Genomic DNA, 24,314 nt, shown 5'->3' on the forward strand with positions numbered 1-24,314 from the left:
CAAACGTTTGTGAAGCAAAATTGACGAAGCAGAAATCTGTCCCTTTAAGGAACTTGCTGACAACCCTTTCTCCAATCCTTCTTGGAGAAAAGACAGAATCCTGGGAATCCTAACTTTACTCCATGAGTAACCCTGCGATTCACACCAATAAAGATATTTACGCCATATCTTATGATAGATTTTTCTAGTGACAGGCTTATGAGCCTGTATCAAAGTATTGATGACCGAATCAGAGAAATCCCGCTTAGTTAAAATCAATCGTTCAATCTCCAAGCAGTCAGCTGCAGAGAATGTAGATTTGGATGTGGAAAGGACCTTGAATGAGAAGGTCCTGTCTCAAATGAAGTTTCCACGGTGGCAGGGAGGACATGTCCACTAGATCCGCATACCAAGTCCTGCATGGCCATGCAGGCGCTATCAGGTTTACTGAAGCCCTCTCCTGTTTGAGCTGAGCAATCACGCATGGAAGGAGAGGAAACGGTGGAAACACATAAGCTAGGCTGAACAACCTAAGGTACTGCCAAGGCATCTATCAGTTCGGCCTGAGGATCCCTCGACCTGGATCCGTAACGTGGAAGCTTGGCATTCTGATGAGATGCCATCAGATCTAATTCCGGTCTGCCCCATTGGCAAATCAATGAGGCAAACACCTTCCCACTCCCCCGGATGAAAAGTCTGATGACTTAGAAAATCTGCTTCCCAGTTCTCTACTCCTGGGATGTAGATTGCTGATAGATAGCAAGAGTGGGCCTCCGCCCATCATATTATCTTTGATACTTCTATCATCGCTAAGGAACTCCTTGTTCCCCCCTGATGATTGATATACACCACAGTCGTGATATTGTCCGACTGGAATCTGATGAATTTGGCCGAAGCCAACTGAGGCCACGCCTGAAGCGCATTGAAAATTGCTTTCAGTTCCAGAATATTGATTGGAAGTAGAGACTCCACCTGAGTCCAAACACCCTGAGTCTTCAGGGAATTCCAGACTGCACCCCAGCCTAGTAGACTGGTGTCCGTTGTCACTATCACCCACGAAGGTCTGCGGAAACAAGTCCCCTGGGACAGATGATCTGGCGACAACCACGAAAGAAGAGAGTCTCTGGTCTCTTGATCCAGATTTATCTGAGGAGATAAATTCGCATAGTCCCCATTCCACTGTCTGAGCATGCACAGCTGCAGTGGTATGACATGACAGCGAGCAAACGGAATGATGTCCATTGCCGCTACCATTAATCCAATGACCTCCATACACTGAGCCACTGATGGCTGAGGAATGGACTGAAGTGCTCGACAAGTATTTAGAATCTTTGATTTTCTGACCTCTGTCAGAAATATTTTTATGTCTACCGAGTCTATCAGAGTTCCCAAGAAGGGAACCCTTGTCTGTGGAACTAGTGAACGCTTTTCTAAGTTCACCTTCCAACCGTGAGTTCTCAGGAAAGACAACACTGTGTCCGTGTGAGATTTTGTCAGATAATAAGTTGACGCCTGGATCAAAATATCGTCCAGATAAGGCGCCACTGCTATGCCCCGCGGTCTGAGAACCACCAGAAGGGACCCTAGAACCTTTGTGAAGAACATGGGTGCTGTGGCCAATCCGAAGGGAAGAGTCACAAACCGATAATGTTTGTCCAGAAAGGCAAACCTTAGGAACTGATGATGATCCTTGTGAACAGGGATATGAAGTTATGCATCCTTCAGGTCCACGGTAGTTATATATTGACCCTCCTGGATCATTGGTAAGATTGTTCGTATCGTCTCCATCTTGAATGATGGAACTCTGAGAAACTTGTTTAGACACTTGAGATCTAAAATGGGTCTGAAAGTTCCCTCTCTTTTGGGAACCTCGAAAAGATTTGAGGAAAACCCCTGCCCCTGTTCCAGTTTTGGAACGGGACAAATTACTCCCATGGTAGAGAGGTCTTTTACACAGCGTAAGAACGCCTCTCTTTTTATCTGGTCTACAGATAATCGTGAAAGATGAAATCTCCCTCTTGGGAGAAAATCCTTGAATTCCAGTTGATACCCGTGGGTCACGATTTCCAGTGCCCAGGTGTCCTGAACATCTCTTGCCCAAGTCTGAGCAAAGAAAGAAAGTCTGCCCCCTACTAGATCCGGTCCTGGATTGGGGGCCGCCCCCTCATGCTGTCTTTGTAACAGCAGCGGACTTATTCCAAGTCTGGTTGGGTCTCCAGACTGACTTGGATTGAGCAAAATTCCCTTCCTGCTTTGTGGAGGAAGAAGAAGCAGAGGGTCCTCCTTTAAAGTTTCGAAAGGAACGAAAATTATTTTGTTTACCCTTCATCTTAACAGACTTATCCTGAGGTAGGGCATGGCCTTTACCTCCAGTAATGTCAGAAATGATTTCCTTCAATTCAGGCCCGAATAGGGTCTTACCTTTAAAAGGAATAGCTAAAAGCTTAGATTTTGATGACACATCAGCAGACCAAGATTTGAGCCATAACGCTCTACGCGCTAAAATGGCAAATCCTGCATTTTTCGCTGCTAATTTAGCAATTTGAAAAGCGGCATCAGTAATAAAAGAATTAGCTAGCCTGAGAGCCTTAATTCTATCCAAAATGTCATCTAATGGAGTCTCAACCTTCAGAGACTCTTCTAGAGCATCAAACCAAAAAGCTGCTGCAGTAGTAACTGGAACAATGCAAGCCGTAGGTTGTAAAAGGAAACCCTGATGAATAAATAATTTCTTTAGAAGAGCCTCTAACTTTTTATCCATAGGGTCTTTGAAAGCACAACTGTCCTCAATAGGTATAGTTGTACACTTAGCCAGGGTAGATATAGCTCCCTCCACCTTAGGGACCGTTTGCCAAGAGTCCTGAATGGTGTCTGACTCTGATATGGGAAACATTTTCTTAAAATTAGGAGGGGGAGAGAACGGTATACCTGGTCTATCCCATTCCTTTTTTTACAATTTCCAAAATTCTTTTAGGAACCGGAAAAACATCAGTGTAAGTAGGTACCTCTAGAAATTTGTCCATCTTACACAATTTCTCTGGTGGTACCACAATAGGATCACAATCATCCAGAGTCGCTAAAACCTCATGAAGTAACAGGCGGAGGTGTTCAAGCTTAAATTTAAAGGACATCACGTCCGAATCTGTCTGAAGTAACACATTTCCTGAGTCTGAAAGTTCTCCCTCAGACAGCAATTCCCTGACCCCCAACTCAGAGCACTGTGAGGGTACATCGGAAATTGCCAATAAAGCATCAGAGGATTCAGTATGCACATTAATACCTGACCTACTACGTTTACCTTGTAATACTGGTAATTTAGATAATACCTCTGTAAGGGTAGTTGACATAACTGCAGCCATCTCCTGCAGAGTAAAAGAATTAGATGCACTAGAGGTACTTGGCGTCGCTTGTGTGGGTGTTAAAGGTTGTGACACTTGGGGAGAATTGGATGGCATATCCTGATTCTCTTCAGATTGAGAATCATCCTTAGACACACTTTCTTTACCCAAAATATGCTTTTTACAATGTAAGGCCCTTTCAGTACAAGAGGTACACAATGTAAGAGGGGGTTCCACAATGGCTTCTAAACACATAGAGCAATGAGCTTCCTCAATGTCAGACATGTTGAACAGACTAGTAAGAACCACAATAGTCGTTAAACACTTTATTTATTGATTTAAACAATTTTTTGAAAAACGTGTACTGCGCCTTTAAGAAATAAAAAAGCGCACAATTTTTCCCAAACTGCTTCAAAACATTAATTAACGCTTTAAAATTAGCTACACCTAATCAAAAGTTCCAAAAATTATTGCACCCCAAGAGTAAGGGGAGAAATTAACCTCTAAAACATATTTATAGTCAAAATTATGTCAGATTTGAAAAATATAACCCCTGCACCAGCAGAGCTGTGGCGCCTACCTGCCCCCAGGGTACTGCAAAATGACTCGACAATGATCCAGTTAACAGAACACCAGTCTAGACTCAACCAGAGCTAATGCCTACTGCCTTCTCAGCCAGAGTAAAGTGTGCGTCTGAGCGCACGAAAATAAGCCCCGCCCATCATGGACGACGCTCGCAGAAGACTAAACAACCACATGGTGGAGCGGTTTAGAGTCATGTGGAATTGTTTTACCCCTAAGCACACACAAAATAAGGCCAAACTGTTTTTTTGAACACCCAAATAAAAACCGTTAATCCTCCCAGTGTCCCTTTATATTGCTTTTAAGCCCATTATAAATGCTTGGCCCAATATGTCAATAAAAATAAGCACAGGTTTCTCAGTAATACCCCTTGTTCACAGGTCTACTGCTTACCCCTTCCCTTGCAGGGAAAACATGTCAGCCAGTTCTGATATACCAAGTCTCCTCAGAAATAAAGAGCTGCACATACCTCAATGCTGCTTGTAGCATGAAACCGTTCTCCACACTGAAGATTTCTCTTGTATTACCTTCAGAAGCTCTGTGGGAACCAACATGGATCTTAGTTACATCTGCTAAGATCATCAACCTCAGGGCAGAAATCTTCTTCCATATCTCCCTGAGGAAAATAGTACTCACCGGTACCATTTAAAATAAAAAACTGCTTCATTGAAGAAACTAAAACTAACACCTCACTTTACCTCTTCCTAGTACTAACACAGGCAAAGAGAATGACTGGGGTGGAGGGAAGGGATGAGCTATATATACAGCTCTGCTGTGGTGCTCTTTGCCACTTCCTGTTAGCAGGAGGATAATATCCCACAAGTAAGGACGAAATCCGTGGACTCGTATCTTGTAGAAGAAAACAACTTAATATCTATGGAATGCATTGTCTCAAACAGAGCTTGCGGCAAAATTTTAAGAACAAGGTTAAAACTTCAAGGAGGAGCAACAGGTTTAAACACAGGCCTGATTCTGACCAGGGCCTGACAAAAAAGATTGAACATCTGGCGCATCCGCCAGACACTTGAGCAACAAAATAGAAAATGCAGAAAACTGACTTTTCAGAGAACTGACTGACAATCCATTCTCCAGACCTTCCTGGAGAAAAGACAAAATTCTAGGAATCCTGACCCTACTCCAAGAGTAGTCGTTTGATTAACACCAAGAAAAGTATTTACACCATACCTTATGGTAAACTTTTCGAGAAACAGGCTTACGAGCCTGGATCATGGTCTTATTGACCGACTTCAGAAAATCCATGTTTAGACAGAACTAAGCGTTCAATCTCCAAGCAGTCAGCATCAGAGAAACGAGATTTGGATGGAAGAATGGACCCTGAGTTAAAAGGTCCTTCCTCAGAGGCAACCTCCAAGGTGGCAGAGATGACATCTTCACTAGGTCTGCATACCAGATCCTGGTACCACTATTGTGGTTCTTACTAGTTTGTTCAACATGTCTGACATTGAGGAATCTCATTGCTCTATGTGTTTAGAAGCCATTGTGGAACCCCCTCTTACATTGTGTACCTCTTGTACTGAAAGGGCCTTACATTGTAAAAAGCATATTTTGGGTAAAGAAAGTGTGTCTAAGGATGATTCTCAATCTGAAGAGAATCAGGATATGCCATCCAATTCTCCCCAAGTGTCACAACCTTTAACACCCACACAAGCGACGCCAAGTACCTCTAGTGCATCTAATTATTTTACTCTGCAGGAGGCCATGCAGGAGCAATTAGAATTACCAACGCTTTCTCCTGATATATACGATCAATTACTTGTGGAAGAAGCGCAAACTGAGGAAACAGGTATGCTAGACCGAAATCCCAAGGAACCACCATAGCATCTAAAATAGTGGCCTGTGATCTCTAGACTATAAACCGTACCTTGGAAGTTTGGTGTTTTGTCGAGACACCATCAGATCCAACTCCAGCACCCCCCATTTGAGGGTTAACCTGGAGAACACCTCTGGATGAAGAGCCCACTCCCCGGGATGAAATGTCTACTCCTGGAATGTGGATGGCAGATAGACAACATTTGTGAACTTCTACCCACTGAATAATCCGAATCACCTCCCTCATAGCTAAGGAACTCAGAGTTCCTCCCTGGTGGTTGATGTAAACCACTGAGGTGATGTAGACCGACTGAAAACTGATAAACTGGGCAAAAGACAATTGAGGCCCAGCCATCAAAACATTGTAAATCGCTCCAAGAAGTTTATGGGGACAACAGACTCCCCCCGAGTCCATAGTCCCTGCACCTTTAACGAGTCCCAGACTGCTCCCCAGCCTAGCAGGCTGGCGTCCGTGGTCATATAACACAGGAAGGTCTCCGGAAGCATGTGCCTTGAGACAGATGCTCCTGAGAAAGCCACCACAGGAGAGAGTCTCTTGTCGACTGGACTAGATCTATCCTCTGAGACAGATCCAAATGATCACCATTCCATTGTCTGAACATGCATAACTGCAGAGCTCTCAAATGGAATCTAGCAAAGAAAATGATGTCCATGGAAGCACCCATCAGACCAATAACCTCCATATATTGAGCCACTGATGACTGAACAGTAGACTGTAGAGAGAGGCGAGAGGAGAGAATTTTGAATTTTCTGACCTCTGACAGAAAAATTTTCATAGATAGGGAATCTATTATGGTCCCTAAGAAAACTACCCTTGTAGCTGGAACAAGGGAACACTTTTCCAGATTCACTTTCCAACCATGGGAAAGTAGAAAAGACAACAAGATTTCTGTATAGGAGTTTGCTTGAAAAAAAGATGGAGCCTGAACCAATATGTCGTCCAGATAGGATGCCACTGCAATACCCAGATCACTGCCAAGGGAGACCCCAGAACCTTAGAGAAAATTCTGGGAGCTGTGGCAAGGCCAAACAGAAGAGCCACAAACTGAAACTGTCTGTCTAGAAAGACGAATCTCAGAAACTTGTGATGATCCCTGTGGATGGGAACATGAAGATACGCATCCTTCAGGTCTATGGTCGTCATGAACTGAACCTCTTGGACTTGAGAAACTTGTTGAGACACTTTAAATCTAGAATGAGTCAAAAAGTTCCCTCTTTTTTGGGAACCACGAACAGATTTGAATAGAATCCTAGTCCCTGTTCCCTACTGGAACTGGAACAATTACTCCCAGGGAAGAAAAGTCCTGAACGCAGTTCAAGAATGCCTCTCTTTTAACCTGGACTGCAGATAATCTAGAGAGGCGAAAACTACCCCTGGGAGGGAAGATATTATTTCTATTTTGAGCGCTGAGATACTATGTCCATAGCCCAAGGATCTGGGACATCTCGTATCCATGCTTGACAAAACAGAGAAAGTCTGCCCCCCACTTGATCCAATCCCGGACCGGAGGCAGACTCTTCAAGCTGACTTAGATTCAGCAGCAGGTTTCTTAGATTGCTTCCCCTTGATCCAAGACTGATTGGATTTCCAAGAAGACTTGGATTGTTCCTGCTTGGAAGAGGAAGACTTTACTTTGAAAATACTCTGACGTCCTTTAGGTCTGTTCTTCTTATCTTGTGGTAGATAAAGAACCTTTTCCACCCGTAATGTCAGAATTTATTTCTGCCATACCAGGTCCAAACAAGGTTTTACCCTTGTAAGGAAGTGCCAGAAGCTTGGACTAAGTGGAAACATCAGCTGACCAAGATTTTAGCCACAAAGCTCTGCAGGCTAGGATAGTGAAGCCAGACATCTTGGCTCCCAGTCTAATAACTTGCATGTTAGTAACAGAAATAAAGGAATTGGCCAAATTGAGAGCATAAATTCTATCTTGAATCTCCTCCAATGGAGTCTCTACTCTCTACTTAGATAGATTCAGACAAGGCGTTGCACCAATAAGATTCCGCACCTGCTACTGTTGCAATACAAACTGCAGGTTGCCATTGAAGACCTTGATAAACATACCTCTTGTTCAAATAAGCTTCCAGCTTTTTGTCTATAGAATCCTTAAAGGAGCAGCTATCCTCTATAGGGATCGTAGTTCTCTTAGCCAGAGTAGAAATTGTCCCTTCTACTTTAGACACCGTGCGCCATGAATCTTTAATGGAGTCAGCAACAGGAAAAATCTTTTTCAAGACAGGAGACTGGGAAAAAGGTATTCCTGGCTTCTCCCATTCCTGTGAAATAATCTCCGCCACACGGTCTGGAACAGGAAAAACATCCACAGAAGAAGGAACATCATAGTATTTACTAAATTTTACTAGACTTTTTAGGGTTGACAACGACAGGAATGTCGAAGTCGCCCAAAGTAGCCAAAACCTCCTAACAATACACAAAGGTGTTCAAGCTTAAATCTGAAGTTTACTTCATCAGATTTAGATAAAGGAATTATACTGTCCGAATCTGAGATTTCACCCTAAGAGGCTACCGACATATCCTCCTCATCAGACTTATGAGAGAGGGCAACCTGTGTAGCAGTAGGAGGAACAGAAACCTTACTATCTGAATAATATAATTTATGTAAGAACTTACCTGATAAATTAATTTATTTCATAGTGGCAAGAGTCCATGTGCTAGTGACGTATGGGATATACATTCCTACTAGGAGGGGGGCAAAGTTTCCCAAACCTCAAATGCCTATAAATACACCTCCCACCTCACTCATACCTCAGTTTAACGTATAGCCAAGAAGTGAGGTGTAAAAAAACAAGTAGTAAAAAGCATCAAAAAGAGGAACTGGAAAAATAATGTGCTTTATACAAAAAAATAATAACCATAAAAAATAGGGTGGGTCTCATGGACTCTTGCCACTATGAAAGAAATGATTTTATCAGGTAAGTTCTTACATAAATTATATTTTCTTTCATGTAAGTGGCAAGAGTCCATGAGCTAGTGACATATGGGATATAATACCCAAGATGTGGAAGTCCACGAGTCACTAGAGAGGGAGGGATGAAATAAAAACAGCTATTTCTGTTGAGAAATTAAATCCAAAAAATAATAAAGTTTTCTTAAAAATTTCAAAAAACTCAAATCATAGGCACTAGAATCAAACTGAGACAGCTGCCTGAAAAACTTTTCTACCAAAGGCTGCTTCCAAAGAAGCAAACATATCAAAATGGTAAAATTATGTAAAAGAATGCAAAGAAGACCAAGTTACTGCTTTGCTAAATAAATCAACTGAAGTTTCATTCATGAAAACCCCAATGTGGCGACTGAACTAGTAGAATGAGCTGTAGTACGCTGAAGCAGAGACTGCCCCACCTTCAAATAAGCCTTGTGAATCTAAAACTTCAAACAAGATGCCAAAGAAATGGCAAAATCTTTCTGACCTTTTCTGAAACCAGAAAAAAATAACAAATAGACTAGAAGTCTTTCTGAAATCTATAGAAGCCTCAACATAATATTTCAAAGCTCTTACCACATCCAAAGAATGAAAAGACCTTTTAAAAGTATTCTTAGGATTAGGACACAAGGAAGAAACAATAATCTCCCTATAGATGTTAGAATTCACAACTTAAAGCAAAAAAATTAAAACTAAGTCCGCAAAACAGCTTATCGTGATGGAAAATCAGATAAGGAGACTCACAATAGAGAGCAGACAATTCAGAAAACTCTTCTAGCAGAAGAGATAGCCAAAAGAAATAATACTTTCTAAGACAGAAGATAAAAATCCAAAGAATGCATAGGCTCAAAAGAAGAGCCTGCAAAATCTTAAAAACCAAATTGAGACTCCAAGAAGGAGAAATTAATTTAAAAACAGGCTTGATACAAATCAAAACCTGAACAAAACAGTGAATATCAGGAAGCTTAGCAATCTTTCTATGAAATAAGACAGAAAAAGCAGAGATTTGTCCTTCAAAGTATTTGCAGACAAAACCTTTGTCCAAACTATCCTGAAGAAACTGTAATATCCTAGGAATTCAAAAGAGTCCCAAGAATAATCATGAGTGGAACACCATGAAATACAGGTTTTCCAAACCCTATGCTAAATCTTCCTTGAAACAGACTTACGAGCCTGTATCATAGAATTAATAACTGAATCAGAGAAACCTCTATAGAACTAAGCGTTTAATTTCCATGCCTTAAAATTCAGAGATCTGAAATCCTGATGGAAAAATGAGCCTTGAGACAGAAGGTCTGGTCTTATAAAAAATGACCAAGGCTGACAACTGGACATTCGGATAAGGTCTGCATACCAAAACCCGAGAGGCCATGCTGGTGCTATCAGAAATACATGAAATTGTTCCAATATGATCTTGGAGATCACCCTTGGAAGAAGAACCAGAGGAGGAAAAATGTAAACAGATTGGTAAAACCAAGGAACTGCTAGAGCATCCATTATTTCCATCTGAGGATCACTGGACCTGGAAAGGTATCTGAAGTATCTTGTTCAGACGAGAGGCTAACAGATCTATTTCTAGAAGACCCCACATCTGTACAAGTTAAAAAAACACATCTGGAAAAGGAGACCACTCCCCCGGATGTACAGAATGTCGGCTGAGATAATCCACTTCCCAAATGTCTACACCTGAGATATGAATCGCAGAGTCTTGACAAAAAAATAGCACAGAGTTCTAAAATAATGATTGGTAACCTCGCCTCTTGAGTATTCCAAACCCCTTGTGCTGTCAGAGATCCCCAGACAGCTCCCCAACCTGTAAAACTCTCATCTGTTGAGATCACAGTCCAGGAAGGACGAACAAAGGAGACCCCTTGAACAATAAGGTGATGGTTTAAACACCAAAACAGAGAGAATTAAGTGTTGGGATTATACTTATATCAACGTTGATATCTGAGCATAATCCCTGCACCACAGGTACAACATGCAAAGCTGTAGATTTCTCATATGAAAATGAGCAAAGAAGATTGCGTCCGATGCTGCAACCATGAGACCTAAAACTTCCATGCACATAGCCACTGAAGAGAATGATAGACACTGAAGGTTTAGACAAGCTAAGATCAACTTCATTTGCCTCTTGTCTGTAAGAGAAAAACATGGACACTGAATCTATCTAGAAACTTAAAAAGGTAACCTATGTCTAAAGAATAAAGAAACTCTTTGGTAAATTGATCCTCCAACCATGTCTAGAAGAAACAACATTTAGTTGTTTCTTGTGAGATTCTGCTAAATGAAAAGATTGAACTAGTACCAAGATCTCGTCCAAAATACCACAATACCCTGCTCTCTGATTACTGAGAACCTTAGACAAAATTACTGGTGCAGTTGCTAGACCAAAAGGAAGAGCAACAAAATGGTAATGTTAGTCTAAAAAAGAGAATCTCAGAAATCGATAGTGGTCTGGATGAATCAAAATGTGAAGATAAGCGACCTGTAAGACAATTGTGGACATAAAATGACCTTACTGAACAAAAAGCAGAATAGTCCTTATGATCACCATCTTAAAAGTTGGGGACTCTTACAAAACAATTAAAATTTTCAGATCCAGAATTGGTCTGAAAAAATCATCCTTCAGAAAAGCCTCTAGTTATCAACGTGTCTACTTTACCTGCCTTCGCCGACCCAATACGCCCGCCTAAGCTCGCCTACCATCGCTGCCGCGGACCTGAAAAATCTCGCCAAAGTTATCAATAAAGCCGTCAAAAAGCCGCGCACCAAGTACGGGGCGATGAGCAGCGGACTGTGATAGTTATCACTCATCCGATCTCGCTGCTCTTCGGCTTTTTGACAGCTTTATTGACAAGCTGTCACTAAGCACCCACACTAACTATACTGTTCTACCCCCTATACCAGCGCCCCCGGAGCCCCCCGCAACTAAATAAAGTTATTAACCCCTAAACCACCGCTCCTAGACCCCGTCACAACTCTTATAAATGTATTAACCCCTAAACCGCCGCTCCCGGACACCGCCGCCACCTACATTATACCTAGTAACCCCTATCCTGCCCCCCTATACCGCCGCCACCTATAATAAAGTTATTAACCCCTATCCTGCCGATCCTCGACCCCGTCGCAACTAAATAGATAGTTTAACCCCTAAACCGCCGCTCCCAGACCCCGCCGAAACCTATATTAAACTTATTAACCCCTAATCTGCCCACCCTACACCGTCGCCACCTATAATAAATTTATTAACCCCTATCCTGCCCCCCCTACACTGCCGCCACTGTAATAAAATTATTAACCCCTAAATACATTTTTTTTTATTAACCCCTAAATCAGCCAATAGAATGCAAGCTCAATCAGATTGGCTGATTGGATCAGCCAATCGGATTGAACTTCAATCTGATTGGCTGATTAAATCAGCCAATCAGATTTTTCCTACCTTAATTCCGATTGGCTGATAGAATCCTATCAGCCAATCGGAATTGAAGGGACGCCATCTTGGATGACATCACTTAAAGGTACCGTCATTCGTCGTTAGTCGTCGGGAAGAAGAGGATGGCTCCGCGTCGGCTCGTCTGAAGATGGCTCCGCTCCGCTCCAGATGGATGAAGATTGAAGACGCCGCTTGGATGAAGACTTCAATCGGATGGAAGACCTCTTCAGCGCCCCTTGGTTGATGACTTCAATCGGATGGAAGACTTCTTCAGCGCCCCTTGGATGATGACTTCTGTCGCTCCGGATCTCTTCTTCAGTTCCATCGGTGGGTCGGCTGGCTGAAGACGGCTAAAGGTAGGATGATCTTCAAGGGGGTAGTGTTAGGTTTATTTAAGGGGGGTTTGGGTTAGAGTAGGGGTATGTGGGTGGTGGGTTTTAATGTTGGGGGGGGTTGTATTTTTATTTTACAGGCAAAAGAGCCGTTTTCTTTGGGGCATGCCCGGCAAAAGGCCCTTTTAAGGGCTGGTAAGGTAATAGAGCTGGTAACTTTTTAATGTAGAATAGGGTAGGGAATTTTTTTATTTTGGGGGGCTTTGTTATTTTATTAGGGGGCTTAGATTAGGTGTAATATTTTTTTAACTTTTTTTATTTTTTGCACTTTAGTTAGTTTATTTAATTGAATTTAATTGTAGTTATTTGTAGCTAATTTATTTAATTAATTTAATGATAGTGTAGTGTTAGGTTTAATTGTAACTTAGGTTAGGATTTATTTTACAGGTAATTTTGTATTTCTTTTAGTTAGGTAGTTATTAAATAGTTGATAACTATTTAATAACTATTCTAACTAGCTAAAATAAATACAAAGTTACCTGTAAAATAAATATAAATCCTAAAATAGCTACAATGTAATTATTAATTACATTGCAGCTATCTTAGGGTTTATTTTACAGGTAAGTATTTAGTTTTAAATAGGATTAATTTAGTTAATAAGAGAAATATTATTATTATTATTATTATTATTAGATTTATTTAATTAATATTTAAGTTAGGGGGGTGTTAGGGTTAGTGTTAGACTTAGGTTTAGGGGTTAATAATTTTATTACAGTGGCGGCGGTGTAGGGGGGGCAGGATAGGGGTTAATAAATTTATTATAGGTGGCGACAGTGTAGGGGGGGCAGATTAGGGGTTAATAAGTTTAATATAGGTGGCGGCGGTGGTCCGGGAGCGGCGGTTTAGGGGTTAAACAATTTATTTAGTTGCGGCGGGGTCCGGGATCGGCAGGATAGGGGTTAATAAATTTATTGTAGGTGGCGACGGTGTAGAGGGGGCAGGATAGGGGTTAATAGGTATTATGTAGGTGGCGGCGGGGTCCGGGAGCGGCGGTTTAAGGGTTAATACATATATTATAGTTGCGGCGGGACCGGGAGCGGCGGTTTAGGGGTTAACATATTTATTATAGTGGCGGTGGGCTCCGGGAGCGGCGGTTTAGGGGGTAATAAATGTATTTAGTTGCGGAGGGGGGACAGATTAGGGGTGTTTAGACTCGGGGTACATGTTAGGGTGTTAGGTGTAGACAGCTCCCATAGGAATCAATGGGATGTCTGGCAGCAGCGAACATGAGCTTTCGCTATGGTCAGACTCCCATTGATTCCTATGGGATCCGCCGCCTCCAGGGCGGCGGTTTGAAAACCAGGTACGCTGGGCCGGAAAAGTGCCGAGCGTACCTGCTAGTTTTTTGATAACTAGTAAAAGTAGTCAGATTGTGCCGAACTTGTGTGCGGAACATCTGGAGTGACGTAAGAATCGATCTGTGTCGGACTGAGTCCGGCGGATCAAAGCTTACGTCACTATATTCAACTTTTGCCGGTGTCTAGGGCTTGATAACTAAGGCGAATCAGCCTCGCCACAAATACGCTGCGGAATTCCAGCATTTTTTAGGTTGACGGCTTGATAACTAGAGGCCTGAGTCTTCACAGGGTTTGTTGAAACATGAGAAAAAAAGAATCTTCCTATGGAAGGTCAAAAAATGTATTCAATACCCTTGAGAAACAATACTCTACTACTGATTTTGGACTGAATCTGTCCAATCAATCTGACATCAAATATAGCAGCATAAATAAAAAGATTGTATGCTGAAATACAAGAACAATCAGCTAGATTACGAGTTTTGCGTTATGAGGGGTGCGGTGCTAACTTGCAAGTTATTGTCACCTCTCACTTCCCTACAGCGCTAGTATTACAGGTTTATAAAAACCCGGCGTTATTAGGCAAAAAGTTAGCGTAGAGCAAAATTGAGCTCCCTACCGCACTCCAATACCAGTGCTGCTAAAGGCTGCGGTGAGCTGGTTTTACATGCTCGTGCACGATTTCCCCATAGACATCAATGGGTAGAGCTGGCTGAAAAAAAGCCTAACACCTGCAATAAAGCAGCGTAAAGCTCCGTAACGCAGCCCCATTGATTTCTATTGGGAATCAAAATTTATGTTTATACTTAACACCCTAACATGAACCCTGAGTCTAAACACCCCTAATCTTACACTTATTAACCCCTAATCTGCCACCCCCGGCATCACCGACACCTACATTATATTTATTAACACCTAATCTGCCGCCCCCGACATTGCCGACACCTGCATTATACTTATTAACCCCTAATCTGCTGCCCCCAACATCACCGACACCTACATTATATTTATTAACCCCTAATCTCCCGCCCCCAATGTCGCCGCAAACCTACCTACACTTATTAACCCCTAATCTGCCGCCCCAATGTCGCCGCCACTATAATAAACATATTAACCCCTAAACCGCCGCCCCCAACGTCGCCGCCACTGTACTAAATTTATTAACCCCTAAACCTAACCTTAAATCTAACCCTAACACAACCTTAATGTAATTAAAATAAATCTTAATAAAACCTACTATTAATAACTAAATAATTCCTATTTAAAACTATATACTTACCTGTAAAATAAAACCTAAGCTAGCTACACTATAACTAATAGTTACATTGTAGCTAGCTTAGAGTTTATTTTTATTTTACAGGTAAGTTCGTATTTATTTTAACTAGGTAGATAGTTACTAAATAGTTATTAACTATTTACTAACTACCTAGCTAAAATAAATACAAATTTACCTGTAAAATAAAACCTAACCTGTCTAACACTAACACCTAACCTTACACTACAATTAAATCAATTATCTAAATTAAATACAATTACCTAAATTACAACCCCCCCCACTAAATTACACAAAATAAAAAAGAAATGATCAGATATTTAAACTAATTACACCTAATCTAATAGCTCTATCAAAATAAAAAAGCCCCCCCAAAATAAAAAAAAAAACCCTAGCCTAAACTAAACTACCAATAGCCCTAAAAAGGGCCTTTTGCCGGGCATTGCCCCAAAGAAAACCCACCACCCACACAACCAAATCCCCCAAATAAAAACCTAACTAAAAAAACCTAAGCTCCCCATTGCCCTGAAAAGGGCATTTGGATGGGCATTGCCCTTAAAAGGGCATTTAGCTCTTTTTCAAATGCCCAAACCCGTAATCTAAAAATAAAAAACACCCAATAAACCCTTAATAAAGCCTAACACTAACCCCCGAAGATCCACTTACAGTTTTTGAAGACCCGACATCCATCCTCAACGAAGCGGCAGAAGTCCTCATTGAAGCCGGCAGAAGTCTTCATCCAATCGGTCGAAGTCTTCATCCAAGCCCGCAGAAGTCTTCATCCAGACGGCATCTTCTATCTTCATCCATCCGGCGCCCAGCCGCTCCATCTTCAAGACATCCGGCACAGAGCATCCTCTTCAATCGAAGTCTTCTTGCAGAATGAAGGTTCCTTTAAATGACTTCATCCAAGATGGCGTCCCTTGAATTCCGATTGGCTGATAAAATTCCAAAGGTGAAAAAATCCTATTGGCTGATCCAATCAGCCAATAGGATTGAGCTTGCATTCTATTGGCTGTTCCAATCAGCCAATAGAATGCAAGCTCAATCCTATTGGCTGATTGCATCAGCCAATAGGATTTTTTTCACCTTTAATTCCGATTGGCTGATAGAATTCTATCAGCCAATCGGAATTCAAGGGACGCCATCTGGGATCACGTAATTTAAAGGAACCTTCATTCTGCAAGAAGACTTCGATTGAAGAGGATGCTCCACGCCGGATGTCTTGAAGATGGAGCCGCTCCGCGCCGGATGGATGAAGATAGAAGATGCCGTCTGGATGAAGACTTCTGCGGGCTTGGATGAAGACTTCTGCCGCTTCGTTGAGGTTGGATGTCGGGTCTTCAAAACTGTAAGTGGATCTTTGGGGGTTAGTGTTAGGCTTTTTTAAGGGTTTATTGGGTGGGTTTTATTTTTAGATTAGGGGTTTGGGCACTTGAAAAAGAGCTAAATGCCATTTTAAGGGCAATGCCCATCCAAATGCCCTTTTCAATGGGGAGCTTAGGTTTTTTAGTTAGGATTTTATTTGGGGGGTTGGTTGTGTAGGTGGTGGATTTTACTGTTGGGGGGTTGTTTGTATATATTTTTTTAATTTTACAGGTAAAAGAGCTAATTTCTTTGGGGCAATGCCCCGCAAAAGGCCCTTTTAAGGGCTATATGTAATTTAGTTTAGGCTAGGTTTTTTTTTTATTTTGGGGGGGCTTTTTTTATTTTGATAGGGCTATTAGATTAGGTGTAATAAGTTTAAATATCTGATAATTTCTTTTTTTATTTTGTGTAATTTAGTGTTTGTTTTTTTGTAATTTAGGTAATTGATTTAATTGTAGTGTAAGGTTAGGTGTTAGTGTAAGACAGGTTAGGTTTTATTTTACAGGTAAATTTGTATTTATTTTAGCTAGGTAGTTAGTAAATAGTTAAAGGGACACTGAACCCAATTTTTTTCTTTTGTAATTCAGAAAGAGCATGCAATTTTAAGCAACTTTCTAATTTATTCCTATAATGAATTTTTCTTCGTTCTCTTGCTATCATTATTTGAAAAAGAAGGCATCTAAGCTTTTTTTTTGGTTTCAGTACTCTGGACAGCACTTTTTTATTGGTGGATGAATTTATCCACCAATCAGCAAGGACAACCCAGATTGTTCACCAAAAATGGGCCGGCATCTAAACTTACATTCTTGCATTTCAAATAAAGATACCAAGAGAATGAAGAAAATTTGATAATAGGAGTAAATTAGAAAGTTGCTTAAAATTTCATGCTCAATCTGAATCACGAAAGAAAAATTTTGGGTACAGTGTCCCTTTAATAACTATTTAGTAACTATTTTACCTAGTTAAAATAAATACAAATTTGCCTGTAAAATAAAAATAAACCCTAAGCAAGCTACAATGTAACTATTGTAGCTAGCTTAGGTTTTTACAGGTATTTAGTTTTAAATAGGAATTATTTAGGTAATGATAGTAGGTTTTATTTAGATTTATTTTAATTATATTTAAGTTAGGGGGTGTTAGGGTTAGACATAGGTTTAGGGGTTAATACATTTAGTAAAGTGGCGGCGATGTTGGGGGTGGCAGATTCAGGGTTAATAAATGTAGGTAGGTGGCGGCGATGTTAGGGGCGACAGATTAGGGGTTAATAATATTTAACTAGTGTTTGTGATGCGGGAGTGCGGCGGTTTAGGGGTTAATATGTTTATTATAGTGGCGGCGATGTCCGGAGCGGCAGATTAGGGGTTAATAATTTTGTTTTAATATTTGCTATGCAGGAGGACCTCGGTTTAGGGGTTAATAGGTAGTTTATGGGTGTTAGTGTACTTTTTAGCACTCTAGTGATGAGTTTTATGTTACAGCTTTGTAGCGTAAAACTCTTAACTACTGACTTTCAGTTTATGGTATTGATCTTGGAGGTATGGGGTGTACCGCTCACTTTTTGGCCTCCCAGGCCAACTTGTAATACAGGCACAAAGGAAGTCGCATTGAAAAAAGGACTTTTTGAAAGCTGCGGTAATTACGTTGCGTTAAGGCCAAAAAAGTGTGCGGTGCCCCTAAACCTGCAAGACTCGTAATACCAGTGGTAGTGAAAAAGAGCCTTAAAGGGACAGTCTAGGCCAAAATAAACTTTCATGATTCAGATAGAGCATGTAATTTTAAACAATTTTCCAATTTACTTTTATCACCAATGTTGCTTTGTTCTCTTGGTATTCTTAGTTGAAAGCTTTCAACTCATGAGACAAAATCTGATAAATCTCTAAGGTGTTTCTCTGGATCAATGTTTCTGTGGCTAAAACATAAATTATGCTTACCAGATAATTTCCTTTCCTTCTGTATGAGGAGAGTCCATGGCTTCATTCCTTACTTGTGGGAATACAGAACCTGGCCACCAGGAGGAGGCAAAGACACCCCAGCCAAAGACTTAAATACCTCACTTCCCTCATATCCCAGTCATTCTGCCAAGGGAACAAGGAACTGTAGGAGAAATATCAGGGTATAAAGGGTGCCAGAAGAATAAACAAAAATTTAGGTCCGCCCAACGGAGAAACAGAGGCGGGGGCCGTGGACTCTTCTCATACAGAAAGAAAGGAAGTTATCTGGTAAGCATAATTTATGTTTTCCTTCATAAATATCAAGAGTCCACTGCTTCATTCCTTACTTGTGGGTAACCCAAGCTCTAGAGGACACTGAACGAAAACGGGAGGGTAAAAAGAAAGACGGACCCTATTCTGAGGGCACCACAGCCTGCAAAACCATTCTCCCAAAAGCTGCTTCAGCCGAAGCAAACACGTAAAATTTGTAAAATTTCAAAAGGTATGTAAGGAGGACCAGGTAGCCGCCCTACAAATCTGCTCCATAGAGGCCACATTCTAAAAGGCCCAAGAGGAAGCCACAGCTCTAGTTGAATGAGCCGTAATCCTCTAAGGAGGCTTATGTCCCGCTGTCTCATATGCTAAGCAAATAACACTCATCAACCAAAAAGATAAGGAAGTGGAAGAGGCCTTCTGCCCTCTACGCTTCCCAGAATAGACAACAAACAAGGAAGAAGTCTGTCTAAAATCCTGCGTAGCTTGAAGATAGAATTTCAAAGCCCGAACCATATTCAAATTATGAAGTAACCGTTCCTTTAGAAGAAGAAGGATTAAGAGACAAGGAAGGCACCACAATCTCCTGATTGATGTTGTGATCAGAAACGACCTTAGTAAGAAAACCCCACCCAGTACGAAGAACAGCTTATTAGCATGAAAAACTAGGTAAGGAGGCTCACATTGCAAGGCTGCCATCTCAGAGACTCTGTGCGCTGAAGCAATAGCCAGTAGAAAAAGAACCTTCCAAGACAGTAATTTAATGTCAACCGAATGCATAGGCTCATATGGAGCCCTCTACAAAACTTTAAGAACTAGATTTAAACTCCAAGGAGGAGCGGTAGGTCTAAACATAGGCCTGATTTTAGACAGAGCCTGAACAAAAGACTGAACATCAGGAAGCTCAGCAAGTCTCTTGTGCAATAAAACAGAGCCGAAATCTGTCCCTTTAGGGAACTAGCAGAAAAGCACTTCTTCATACCATCCTGGAGAAAGGAAAGAATCCTGGAAACCTTGACCTTATGCCAGGGGAATCCATGCTCTTCACACCAGAATAAGTAGGTCCTCCTTATGATAGATGCAACGAGTGACCGGCTTTGGAGCTTGAATGAGAGTATCAATCACTCTCTCAGAAAAACCTCTCTTGGCTAGGACTAAGCGTTTAATCTCCAGTCAGCCTCAGAGAATCTAGATTTTGATAAACAAAAAGGACCCTGTTCCAGCAGATCCCTACGACAAGGTAATCTCCATGGAGGAGATAAAGACATCCCCACCAGGTCCACGAACCACATCCTTTGCGGCCACGATGGAGCAGTTAGTATTGACGAAGCTTGCTCCTGCTTGATGCAGGCCACTACACGAGGGAGAAGTGGTAACAGTGGAAAATGTAAACTAGATTGAACCTCCAAGGCACTGATATGCATCTATCAGCTCTGCCTGAGGATCCCTGGACCGCGACCCATATCTGGGTAGCTTGGTATTGAGCCGGGACGCCACAAGATCTATCTCTGGCGTTCCCCATCTGTTGCAAATATCCGCAAAAACACCTCGGGATGGAGAGACCATTCGCCCGGATGAAAGGATTGTCTGCTAAGGAAATCCGCTTCCCAGTTGTCCACACCCGGAATGTCGATCGCTGACAGCGAGCAGTTATGGGCCTCCGCTCATTCCAGAATCCAAAGATACTTCACTCATTGCTAGGGAGCTCCTCGTTCCCCCCTGATGGTTGATGTAAGCCACCGAGGTTATGTTGTCTGATTGGAATCTGATAAACTGGGATGAACCCAGAAGAGGACAAGCCTTCAGAGCAGTGAAGATCGCTCGAAGTTCCAAAATGTTGATCGGGAGGAAAGATTCCTCTCGAGTCCACAGGCCCTGTGCCTTCCTGGCACCCCAAACAGCTCCCCATCCTGATAGACTTGCGTCTGTAGTCACAATCTCCCAGGATGGTCTAAAAAAGGATGTCCCTTGGGACAGGTGATCTGGACAGAGCCACCAAGAGAGTGATTCTCTCGACCAGTTGTCTTTTCTATGTTTATCTTTCAATGGTCATCTGCAAGCTGACAGGATGGTGCCTGAACCAGGATGTCGTCTAAATATGGCGCCACTGCTAACCCTCTGGTTCTCACCACTGCGAGCAGAGCCCCCAGAACCTTTGTAAAGACTCATTGTGCAGTAATTAGACCAAATGGAAGTACAACAAACTGGAAGAGCTGGTCCAGGAACGCGAATCTCAGGAACTTGAAGTTTTCTCCATCTTGAACGGTGGGACCGACAGGAACTTGTTTAAGCACTTAAGGTCCAGAATCGGGTGAAAAGTTTCCTCCTTCTTTGGGACCACAAAAAGGTTTGAGTAGTATCCCAGACCTCTTTCTGCTAGAGGTACAGGCATAATTACTCCCAAGGAGGAGAGATCCCTCATGCACCCTAGAAAGGTCTCTCGTTTTTCTGGCCTTGAAGACAGGTTTGACAAGAGGAATCTGCCTCTGGGTGGATGAGATCTGAAACCTATCCTGTACCCCTCCCTGAGCGATGACCTGCAGGACCAAAGGGTCCCCCAGCCAAGTCTCCAAAAAGAAAGATAGTCTGCCCCCTACACAATCCAGAGACGGATCGGGGGCCACCCCTTCAAGCCAACTTTGACTCGGTGGGCTTTTTGTTCTGCTTGGATTTATTCCAAGACTGAGTCGGTTTCCAAGTTCCCTTGGGCTATTCAGGCTTTGTGGAGGGCTGCTGACGTTGAGATTTATCCGTACGAAAGTGACGAAAATTAGGACCTTGTCCCTTAGGTTTGTTCTTCATATCCTGCGGTAAAAAGGCACCCTTGCCTCCAGTGACCGTGAATATGATTGAGTCCAGACCTGGACCAAAAAGAATCTTCCCCTTAAATGGCAGGGAAAGAAGTTTAGATTTTGAAGTCATGTCCGCAGACCAAGACTTCAGCCAGAGTGCCCTACGTGCTAGCACTGAAAAGCCTGACGCCTGCATATTTGCATCACAAATAAAAGAATTAGCGACCCTCAAAGCCTTAATTCTTTCCTGGATCGTGTCAAGGGTCCTTCCACCTCGATCAACTCAGATAAAGAGAAATAGAAAGTAGAAAGAGGGCGCCACAATAGCGTGATACTGTCTGGATATGTAGGTATAGATATAAGTAAGTATTATGCTTACCAGATGGTGTGACACTGTGCTGTGACCAGTGCAAGAAAGCAGGCTAGCACTTATCAGTGGCTAGTACACTGTGGAAGCCAAGCTCCAAAGGCACTTGTCCTAGTTGAAACTCTGAGTGTTTCTCCTGTTGGCTGGACTTCAGGTGCTGCAGAGGTGTAATATTTTGTGTGTTGTTCAGTTGGTATTGATAAACCACAACACAGACAACTTCAATAAAATGGCTTTTAATACTTATGAAGCGTTTCTCAACCTCAAACAGGTTGTTTCATCAGATAAAAAAGTGAATGCCATCATTAACAATTGTTAACAATTTATACACATTTGTGTGTCAAAAGAGGAAGTTGTCATCATATGTGTGATCCAATAGAAAAACATTTGTGTGCATTCAGCTGTGGAAACCACAACAGGCTCCCAGCTGTTACAATTTAAAAATTTAGACAGAGTAACAAGGTTAAAATAGGGTGTGTATAAATGTAAGAATCTAAACTTTTAACCTATTGGTTACATTGTAAAAATGAATGAACAAAATCAAACAATCTTATCACTTTGTTTACATTAAAAGTTATTACATATATAACCTCACTTAATCATTTATTGTAATAGACACAATCCTTTTGAAAAAAATATATATGTTTAATTTAAAATAGTTCATTAAGTAATCAGGATCTGAATGGAAGTCTAAACTTTTAACCTATTGTTTGCATGGTGAAAGTGATGATTTAAAGAAAATGTTATTATTAGGTTTTTGTAGAAGATAGATACTTGTATAGCCTCAATATAGTTTGTTATAATGGCTTGCAAAATGTTTCACCTCAATAATAGTTTGTTATAATAAACATAATCTATTTTAAAAGGGAATTATCACTTTGTTTTCATTAGAAGTTATTGCCTATGTAACCTCACTTGGTAGTTTATTGTGATAGACACAATTCTTTTGAATATGAAAAAATATGTTTAATTGTAAAAAAATGTGTGTATGTATAAAAGGGTGATTCATTAAATAATAAAGATCTGGATAGGAATCTTGACCTTTAACCTGTTGTTTGCATCATAAATATGAAGAATTAAAAAAGTGTTATTACTTGGTTTATGTTGAAGATAAATACTTATGTAGCCTCAATATAGTTTGTTATAGTGAATTAATGTATATATAACCTCAAGAAAACGAGTTTGTTATAATATACACAATCTTTTTTTGAATATAAAAAGGTGTGTTTGTACATAGGGATGTGTATGTATGAAATGAATTGTTCAATAAACAGAGGTATTATTGCATATGCATGCAAACATGTTTATAAACCACCCCTCTCCTTGTCAAATGTCTGCATCATGTGCCTGTACACCTACGCTTATAGTTGTGTTGTGTGTAATTGTTTGTTTGGGAAAATAATTGTTTTGTTAGAAAGATGAAGAAAAATAATATTTCTCTTTGAGCGTATGGTGTGTGTAAAGTGTGAATAATAATCAATAATCTATGTCTGAAATTTCATAATGAAATCTCAATTGTCTTTTGTGATTGGCTGACTGGATGTGTTCCTTTTGCTGCCAGTAGTGCAATGCTGCTCCTTCAGCAAAGGACAGCAAGAGACCGAAGCCAGTTTTGATAATGGACAGCTAGTTATAAAATGTGACCAAATGGACATGCAACGTAAGAAATTGGCAGCTGTAGCCAGGTTTGAACTCACAACCTTTGGATTGGGAGGCAGTTGACCTAGCCACTGGGCCACAGCAACCCCAGTGGTTGAGGTCTTGCAGAGCCCGTACCAATTGTTTGGCTGGTTTTACTCTAGCAATGCAAGAAACGTTATATAAGTAGCAAAGAGTCCAGCTGACTAAAAAAGAGATTTTGTAATATACACAATCTTTTTTTGAATATAAAAAGGTAAATAACACTTTAATTCTTCATATTTATGATGCAAACAACAGGTTAAAGGTCAAGATTCCTATCCAGATCTTTATTATTTAATGAATCACCCTTTTATACATACACACATTTTTTTACAATTAAACATATTTTTTCATATTCAAAAGAATTGTGTCTATCACAATAAACTACCAAGTGAGGTTACATAGGCAATAACTTCTAATGAAAACAAAGTGATAATTCCCTTTTAAAATAGATTATGTTTATTATAACAAACTATTATTGAGGTGAAACATTTTGCAAGCCATTATAACAAACTATATTGAGGCTATACAAGTATCTATCTTCTACAAAAACCTAATAATAACATTTTCTTTAAATCATCACTTTCACCATGCAAACAATAGGTTAAAAGTTTAGACTCCCATTCAGATCCTGATTACTTAATGAACTATGCATTTTCCATACATACACTTATTTTAAATTAAACATATATATTTTTTTCAAAAGGATTGTGTCTATTACAATAAATGATTAAGTGAGGTTATATATGTAATAACTTTTAATGTAAACAAAGTGATAAGATTGTTTGATTTTGTTCATTCATTTTTACAAT

Source organism: Bombina bombina, chromosome 6 (genome assembly GCF_027579735.1).
Source record: "Bombina bombina isolate aBomBom1 chromosome 6, aBomBom1.pri, whole genome shotgun sequence".
Classification (NCBI taxonomy): domain Eukaryota; kingdom Metazoa; phylum Chordata; class Amphibia; order Anura; family Bombinatoridae; genus Bombina; species Bombina bombina.